The sequence below is a fragment of the Carlito syrichta genome, unplaced genomic scaffold (genome assembly GCF_000164805.1).
Source record: "Carlito syrichta isolate Samal-C Ts95f unplaced genomic scaffold, Tarsius_syrichta-2.0.1 Scaffold316020, whole genome shotgun sequence".
NCBI lineage: Eukaryota > Metazoa > Chordata > Mammalia > Primates > Tarsiidae > Carlito > Carlito syrichta.
In genome coordinates this window covers 135,279-142,764 of record NW_007260116.1, presented here as the reverse complement: position 1 = coordinate 142,764, position 7,486 = coordinate 135,279, and the positions used below count along the sequence as shown (strand labels likewise).

General features: G+C 44.3%; 1 protein-coding gene across 4 annotated transcripts in view; it reads left to right on the top strand.

The window, feature by feature from the left end:
- The window catches only part of LOC103276278 (zinc finger protein 343-like), a 39,857-nt gene that overhangs the window by 18,953 nt on the left and 13,418 nt on the right, over positions 1-7,486 (top strand). For all 4 annotated transcript variants that reach the window (XM_021706792.1, XM_021706793.1, XM_021706791.1 and 1 more), the window contains exons 2-3: positions 6,853-7,052; positions 7,222-7,280. The gene's annotated coding sequence lies outside the window, so the exon portion shown is untranslated. The remainder of the gene's footprint in view (positions 1-6,852; positions 7,053-7,221; positions 7,281-7,486) is intronic.

Genomic DNA, 7,486 nt, shown 5'->3' with positions numbered 1-7,486 from the left:
GTTGCCCAGGTGGGTCTCGAACCCATGGGCTCAGGCAATCCACTCACCTTGGCCTCCCAAGGCACGGGATTACAGGCTGAGCCACTGAGCCCGGCTATGTGTCAGGCTTCTTTAGCAACATGTTTTTGACATAACCTGGCACTGTGGCTCACACCCTTAATCCCAGCACCTTGGGAGGTGGAGGCGAGAGGATTGCCTGAGTCCAGGGGTTCGAGACTAGTCTGGGCAACTTAGCGAGACCTCACCTCTACAATAAATCAAAAAATTAGCTTAGTGTGGTGGCGCACGCCTATAGTTCCAGTTACTTGGAAGGCTGAGGCAGAAGGATCTCCTGAACCCAGGAGGTTGAGGCTGCAGTGGCTGTGAGCATGCCACTGCACTCCAGCCTGGGTGATAGAGTGAGACTCCTTTCAAAAAATGCAAAACAAATATATAATTCAAATTTATATTCGGACCACCATGTACTGTGTTCTGCTACCTTGCTAAATTATATTCATGTATGAGTTTTTGGTTTTTATTTTGTGTAGGATTCTTGGACACAGTCATGTCAATGCAATGCAAATAAAGGCAGTTTTATTTCCCATAATAACTTCTATTAGATTCCTCTTTTTTTTTTTTGAGTTGGAGTCTCACTCTTTGTCACCCAGGCTGGAGGCAAGCTCACGGCCACCACAGCCTCAACCTGCTGGTCTGAGGCAATCCTTCTGCCTCAGCCTTCCAAGTAGCTGGAACTACAGACGCATGCCACCATACCCGGCTAATTTATTTATTTATTAATGTCTCACCAAGTTGTCCAGGCTGGTCTCGAACCCATGGGCTCAGGTGATCCTCTCACCTTGGCCTCCCAAAGTGCTGGGATTACAGGCTGAGCCACTGCGCTCAGCCTCTTTTTTTTTTTTTTTAGTCATAGTCTCACTCTGTTGCCCAGGCTGGAGTGCGGTTGCACGCTCATTGCCATTGCAGCCTCAGCCTCCTGGACTCAGGTGATCCTTCCGCCTCAACCTTCCTAGTAGCTGGAATTACAGGCATATGCAACCACACATGGCAAATTTTTTGACTTATTGTAGAGACGAGATCTTGTCAAGTTGCCCAGGCTGGTCTTGAACCCCTGGGCTCAGGCAGTTCTCTTGCCTCAACTTCTGAAAGTGCTGGGATTACAGGCACGAGCCATCGAGCTCAGCATCTGTTAGATTCCTGACAATCATACATTAAACACACACATTTATCTCTACTTCTTCACCCACTGCCCTTTTCTAAAAGTGTCTTGGTTAAACAAGTTTTTAGTCCATATGTATGTAACAAAATTTATTCACCTTTTTTCCTTATTGACTTCTGGATTTTGTTGGTTTTCAAAGTAGATCTGCCTTTCTCCAAGGCACTTTGTTTATTCTTCTGTATGTATCTAAATTTTTATATTTTTGTTTCTAATGTTTAACTCTTGCTGTACCTGGAATTTATTTTTCTGTAAGACGTACACTAAGAATCTGATTTTCAGTCGGATAGGAGTTTGTCTTCACCTTTTGTGAAGAGACCATGGTTTCCTGACGTTTTTGAGATGCCAAGTTTATCATATATTAAAAATGCCACCAGGTGGCATGGTGGCTCAAGCCTGTAGTCCCAGCACTTTGGGAGGCTGAAGCAAGAGGATTGCCCCTAAGCCCAGGGGTTCGAGACCAGCCTGAGCAACTTGGTGAGACCTCATCTCTGCAATAAATAAAAAAATAAGCCGAGTGTAGTAGCACAGGCCTGTAGTTCTAGTTACTTGGAAGGCTGAAGTGGAAGGATCACCTGAGCTCAGCAGGTCGAGTCTGTAGAGGCCATGAGTGTGCCACTATACTCCAGCCTGGGCGACAGAGTGAGATTCTGACTCAAAAAAAAAAAAAAAAAAACAACCAAACGAAATATTTCATTGGCTGAGGCGGAAGGATCACCGGAGCCCAGCAGGTCGAGGCTGTGGTGGCCGGGAGCGGTCACTGCACTCCAGTCTGGGCGACAGAGTGAGACTCCAAACTCAAAAAAGAAAGAAAGAAATATTTTAGCAGTTCATGCTTATATTTCTAATCCAAATTTAGGAATACTGGATTTTTACAAACTAATCTTTTCAGTGTCATGTTTATATCTCCTTTCTTCTACACCAAAAATCCTATTTCTCTAGTTCAAGGGATTGATAAGAGTTAGAATATCCCATAATTACTCATTTGCTTTAGAAGGAGACTTGGTTCCGATAACTTCTCTACACAGAATTCCCTCCTCTGTTACATGTTTATTTCTTTGACTCTATCTTTGACTCTATCATTACATGGTCACCCAGTTAATTGTGTGCCTCTTGTGAAGGCCAAAACTTCTGTCCAGCAACTCTTTCTACATGACTCTAGCTCATGATTCTGGTAACTGCTCCCTCCACCTGTAGACCTGGTATTGGTAAAGACCCTTTTGCTTTTGTTATGGGTCATACCCTGAATAGCCACTATACTCCAACCTGGGCTACATGGCTAGTCTTCGTCTCTAAATATTAAAAAAAAATAAAAAGTGTCACTGGCATTGGAAACAAATAAATAGTGTAATAGGTTGAGCACTCTTGGGAAGTATTATTGACCAAGAGAAAGTTGGGATGTTCATGTTTTATGTCAGACAGGTGGAAAAGGTAATTGGCCTCTAGTTTTCTTTTCTTTAGTGTTCTTGCTTGTTTTGGGTGTTCATGATATAATGAGTTAGAAAACCTTTTAAAAAATGTTTTGGAGCCCTAAATATCCATTACAGGAATGACTTGTTTCTCCAAATTTTGCTAGAATTGGCCAATAAAATTATGTGACACTTATGTCTTTTGGTGTGGCAGGTTTTGGGACTGTGTTCTTTACTTTTGTTTTCTAGCACAGCCATAGAGCCTCACACTTTGAAGTATTGATTAATAGTAGGGACTGGGGCTAGGGGAGAATGAGTTAATAGGCTTTGGACCTTGTTGCAGTATGTTTTACTATTTATCAAATATCCTGGCATCCATTCCATGTGGCCTCTTGCAGGTATATGGCCAACTCAGGAATGACACCAAGACTTGATTTGCCAATGAGCCATTGACAGAATTGCCTCTTTGGGTAGAATATTTAAGAGCCTGTGTAGAACTGTGTAGAATCAGCTGTGTGGGTAGAATTGTCTCTTTGGGTGGAATGTTTAAGAGCCTGTGTATTGTTCTCTACCAAGTTTCTCCCTTGAGGATTTATTATGGCCATTTTCTAAATAGCAAGTGCAATGTTAGCTTCATCTTGGAGGTAAGAGGACTTGGAGCACAATTGCAGTTGCTAGATGGATTGACATGGAGCCCAAGTGAGAAATAAGCCTTCAGTTCATTAAGTTACTGAGACTCTGGGGAAGTTTGTTGGTTACTACAGAACAACTCAGTCCATCTGACTGATCCATACCCGTTCTTTACTTCACTCTGAAGGTCCTGTCTTCTGGGTGAATTTCAAACCCTATCTGCTTATATTTTGCCCTTTCATTTAGTCATTTGTTTAGTGGGCATTGTTTTAGGCGATGGTGAAGAAATAAGAAATGAGGTGAGAAAAGGGTTGATGGAACTTTGTGATTAGTTCAGACCTTGTTCCTTTGTGTGTGTGTGTGTTTTTTTAATTGAGTTTGGGTCTGACTCTGTCACCCAGTGCAGTGGAACGTTCATGACTACCGCCTACCGCATCCTCGACTTGCAGGGCTCAGGCGTTCCTTCTACCTCAGCTTTCCAATTAGCTGGAACGACAGGCATGTGCCACCTCACTTTTAGATTTATTGTAGAGGCGAGGTCTTGCCAAATTGCCGAGGCTGGTCTCGAACCCCTGGGCTCAGGCAATCCTTTCGCCTCAGCTTCCTAAAGTGCTGAGATTACAGGCGTGAGCTACTGTGCCCAGCCTCTGTTTTATACATGTTAGCTACAGATATTAGTATTACTAGGAGGAAAAGAGTTATCTTTTTCCACTGAGGCTAAATTGTATTGCTATGACACATGACCCACAAATCTCAGTACCTCACACAGCCATCTAACTTCAAACCCAGTCTTTACACTTCTTCATTTGCCTGTTAGCTCCAGTTCTGTTCCATGACTTTTTACAGTAGGACCACAGTCCCTTTTAGAAACATGCTGTTTTCAGATCAAGAGAAATGGTGGAGTTATGCAGTGTGCAGACGTGGCATTGTCAGCCGAGCATGGTGGCTGATGCCTGTAATCCCAGCAATTTCGGAGGCGAAGGCAAGCGGATTGTCTGAACTCAGGGAGTTGAGACCAGCCTGTGCAACTCTAGAATAAATCAAGAAAAATTAGGCAAGTGTGATGGTGTTTGCCTTTAGTTCCAGCTACTTGGAAGGCTAAGGCAGAAGAACTGTCTGAGCCCAGTAGGTCAAGGCTACAGCAGCCAAGAGTTTGCCATCTAAGTGACAGAATGAGATTTGGATTCATAAATAAATAATGTGCTGCCTAAAAGACAGAATGAGATTTTGAGATAAATAAAAAAGCAAACAAATAAAAATTAAAAAAAAGAAATGGCAGCCAGGCTCGGAAGCTCACACGTATAATCCCAGCACTTTGGGAGGCCGAGGTGAGAGAATTGCCTGAGCCCACGGGTTCAAAACCAGCCTAGGTAACTTGGTAAGCCCTCATCTCTACAATAAATAAAAAAATAATCCGGGCGTGGTAGTGTGTGCCTGTAGTTCCAGCTACTTGAAGGCTGACGTGGAAGGATCACCCGAACTGAGCGGGTCAGGGCTATGGTGGCCACGAGAGTGCCACTGCACTCTAACCTGGGCAACAGAGTGAGACACCAACTCGAAAAAATAAATAAATAAGTAAACAAACAAGCAAACAAACAAAAATTTAAAAAAGAAATGGTAGCCGGGTATGTTGGCTCACTTCTATAATCCCAGCACTTTGAGACGCCAAGTTGAGAGGATTGCCTGAGCCCACAGGTTCGAGACCAGCCTGGGCAACTTGGTGAGACCTCATCTCTACAGTAAATAATAAAACAAAAATTAACCAGGCATGGTGACATGTGCTTGTAGTTCCAACTACCTGGAAGGCTGAGGAATCACCTGAGCCCAGGAGGTCAAGGCTGCAGTGGCCGTGAGCGTGCCACTGTGCTCCTGCCTGAGTGGCAGAGTGATACTCCAACTCAAATAAAATAAAAAAAAGAAAAGAAAAGAAATGGCACTGTCAATTTTTTTTTTTTTTTTTTTTTGAGTTGGAGTCTCTCTCTGTTGCCCAGACTGGAGTGCAGTGGCCGTTCCCAGCCACCGCAGCCTCGACCTGCTGGGCTCTGGCGATCCTTCCACCTCAGCCTTCCAAGTAGCTGGAACTACAGGCGCGCACTACTACCCCTGGCTAATTTTTTGATTTATTGTGGAGATGAGGTCTCGCCAAGTTGCCCAGGCTGGTCTCGAACCTGCGGACTCAGTCCACTCACCTCAGCTTCCCAAGGCGCAGGATTATAGGCTGAGCCACTGAGCCCAGCAAGGCACTGTCAATTTCATTCACATTTAACTTCCAAAGCAAATAGCAACATCAAGCCTAATGCCAGCATTTCAGGAAGGATGAAAATTTTTTGTGGAGAAATAAATAATTGGAAACAAATATGATAAAAATCTACCATGAGGCCGGGCGCGGTGGCTCACGACTATAATCCCAACACTTTGGGAGGCCAAGGTGAGAGGATTGCCTGAGTCCATGGGTTGGAGACCCGCCTGGACAACTTGGTGAGACCTCATCTCTACAATAAATAAATAATTAGCCAGGCATGGTGGCTCATGCCTGTAGTTCCAGCTACTTGGAATACTGAAGTGGAAGAATCACCTGAGCCCAGCAGGTCAAGGCTGCTGTGGCTATGAGCATACCACTGCACTCTAGTCTGGGCAACAGAGTGAGACTCCAACTCAAAAAAAAAAAATCTACCACAAAGGACTATTTTATCCTAATCACTAGGATTAGTTCAGCAAAAGAAGATGCATTTCTTTTTACAAGATGCTCACATTTCACTAAAGATGGACTTGTAAATACCGATTGCAATATGGTCTGATTAAGATGAGATGCCTAGGTTGGACTGATTAACTCTGTCTATGGTGTTAGGGAATGAACCACTAAGAGTTTCTCAGGAGAACCCATCTGGCACTACAGGCTATGAGGCCACAGTAGGCATCATTTGGCCTGAGATCCTGGACAGTCCTGGACAGTCTCTGAGGAGCTTCTGATGGCATAGCTCCTAATAGTACCTGACCCCTTTGGGACCACATGAGTGGAGGCTTTGACTCGAACCCATCAGGAGACAAAAATGCACATGTGTGATGAGGTCATGTGGTATACAGAAATGGCAGGTGGGAAGTTATCATTTCAGAATCATTGTGAGATCTGGAGCTGTCTCAAGTAAGAAGGACTCAGCTTAGAGCCTCTAAACTCCTAGAGTGCAGAGACATAGGAAATTGAACATATGTGGGAGCTTCTGCCAGGGCAGTCAGAAGCTGATTGGTCTGGAAGGAGACATTCAGAGACTTTATCTACTGGCACTATATTGTGTCTTCTTTCTGACTCAGGCTCTCAGTAGCAAAGACTGAGCCAAGACATGGAGTTTGAATCTGAGATACAGAGGTGGAAGAAGTTGTAAATTTTGAAAGCCAAGGGATGGTGGAATAAGACAGACTTGAGGGCCTAAAAATGAAGGAAGAATGAATGAAGGTAAAAATATTCAGGAAACCCCTGTAGACGGAGACTCCATGTTTGTTGATTGAGGAGGATGTGAGAGGACAGGATCCCTGCTGAAGAGGCATAGGCTTGGGCCCTCCAATAAAGGCCCCAGCAGTGTCAATTGCCTCTCCATCCCACAGGTCCTGGCTGCATGGAAACGAGATGGGCTTTTACAATTGAGATTGGAAGAAGTCACCCCAGGCAGCAGAAATCCATCTTGTGATGAAATAGCATCTATCTGGTCCTCTGGCAGAATTTCAAGGCTGGACTGCCTCTGGGGCCATGATGTTGTCTGATATAGAGATCGTGAAGAAATGGACTCAAAATCTTAAGACAAAAGGTGAGAATTCTTGAGGCCCTGGGATGGTAAAGGGAAGGGCCATACTCTGGGTTCACCTGAGAATGCTTCAGAGGTCACATTTGAGTAAAGTGACTACTTCCTCCTTCCTTGGGCTCAGAAGAGCATAATGTGAGGTCTGGTTTCTCATAGCCTTTTCATCTTCCCTTAGGTTTGCCCTCTAACTATATTGACTGGTCCCAAGAAAAGGAGGAAAAGCCCCACATGCTGGTGAGTAAGGCTACCTTTTTTTATTTCTAAACTGAAGACTCATTTCCCAGCAAACAGAAATATATTCTCTTTGTTGTGAAAGTAGAAGGTGGTTAACATTTAGGTAGTGGAGGAAAGCATTAGGGCATTCTTGAAAAGGGGCAGTTAAAATATATTGGCAGCCGGGCTCGGTGGCTCAGCCTGTAATCCCGCGCCTTTGGGAGGCT